Source organism: Aplysia californica, unplaced genomic scaffold, assembly GCF_000002075.1.
Source record: "Aplysia californica isolate F4 #8 unplaced genomic scaffold, AplCal3.0 scaffold00280, whole genome shotgun sequence".
Classification (NCBI taxonomy): Eukaryota; Metazoa; Mollusca; class Gastropoda; order Aplysiida; family Aplysiidae; genus Aplysia; species Aplysia californica.
Window position 1 is genome coordinate 231,546 of NW_004797550.1, and position 1,915 is coordinate 233,460.

The following is a 1,915-nucleotide window of genomic DNA, read 5'->3' on the forward strand; positions in this document are numbered from 1 at the left end:
CCCCCCACCTTCAAACTCTCAACCTAATTGGGTTGTTTGAAGATGTTCAAACCCTCACCCCTCCGTCGGTTCAGTCCTTTGGGGGAAAGCTGTTTTATGCTAGGTTCCCTCTTTTCACGGAGGAAGCGGGCACATATTAAGTCCCACCAGCAGCAGACTAAAGGTCATGTTGCGGCCGATTTCGTATCATCATACACAAAAAAAGAAAAAACAACAACAACAACAACAACAACAACAACAACAACAACAACAACAACTGACAAAAAATGCAAATCTGCATGTTTCATAGTTTGCGTGTTGTCTTTCGGTTTTGTTTTTCTTTCTTTTTAATCTTTTTTAAAATTCCTTTTTTGGGTGGGTTTTTTTTTTAAGATTCAGAGAAAGAAAACAATTGAAATATCCGTTTAATAACGAAGTTGTGTTTCTTCTATAAAGTGCCCAAAATAGCGCGTCTTCAAGCGTTCTCGAATGGCAAGAATGCAGACCTCAGTGAATTAAAAAAAAAAAAAAGCTATTCCAAGTTGAAAGAGGAGCTACGTCATTATCATGCCACACCGCTGAGGTTTAGCTTTTTTCATCTCTTTCTCGCTCACTTTCTCTGGCCCCCTCAAAATCTTCTTTCAAACGTTTGCTAATATTCTTAACCTTTTCCTCTTTTCCCCATGTCCCAGTCCACGGCTTATTGCTTATAAACACATCAAAACCACAATAATTAAGATAGACCTTTGGAGAGTCTTTGAAGATTAGCCTCGGGTTTTTTTTTTTACATTCAGACCTTTTTCTCGTAGATATAATATTATATTATGCCTGTAAAAACCCATTAAAAATGTATGTTGTTTTAAGAGAAATGTGAAGAGAAATGTGCATCGACATGACGGTGGCAATTTAGTTCTAGGGAAGAAAAAAAACTGAAAAAAAAAGAGAGATTGATCCAACTAGCACCCTCTTTCAGTCTCCTGAATATCAAATTAAAAGAACGCTGAATGAAACTGGAGAAAAGACCCTTTTGACATGGGAAATTGGTGAGTGGTATGTGACGAGGAAATGAAAAGGTTAGTATCCAAGCCGAACCAAAGACTTGGTGAGTAGCGAGAAGTCTACCGTGAATGCCCCGCAACCTCATCACAGAGTTGGGTGGGTGATAAAAGGTGGAACAGTATTTTGTAAACATTTTACGTAACCATTAAAATAAAATGTATGGCACCTCACCAGTTTTCCAGTAAAGCGTACAACAAAAGAATATTAGAGTACAAGGCAAGAGGAAGACCAAGGAAGAGCTGGATCGATGGTGTGAAGGATACCCTGAAGACCCACAACATCCCTCCCAGCCAGGCCATCCAGCTTGCCATTGCCAGAGGTGAAAGCTCTTTCTCCCTCGACGCTATAAGAATGAAAATAAAATACTTTCAAGATCAGCCCAAAGCTAACTGTTTCGACCCTAATTGTTAGAGCCAAACCCGGCTAAATAATAGATTGTATCTCAACAGAAACACGGAGAAGCTAGATAAAATATTTTCGGCTTATGGGAATCAAACTCACACTGACTCACAGCCTTCTTGTGCACGTACGGAGTGCACTGGACAGACCCGGGGGTTAACACAACAAAGACAGTTTAAAAATAAACATGCTTGTAGTTTTCGTTTCTTTGAGTTCAAGAAAGTGTTTTATTGCAGAAAGGTCCTCGGGGCTCTCGTGGCCTAGAGATTAAGGTGTTGGCCTCTCATTCAAAGGTCCTGGGTTCGATTCCGGGTGCGACCAAAACATTTTCTTCTCTAAAATTGTCTCCTTTCACCTCCTTTCCTACTCTCTAGCAATGATCTGTTGTCTGCTTTCATTTCCACTTTCTGCCCCCACCCCCTCACCTCCTTTGCCCCCTCCTCTGGGCTCCTGACTCTTTCTGCAGCCTTTCTACTGC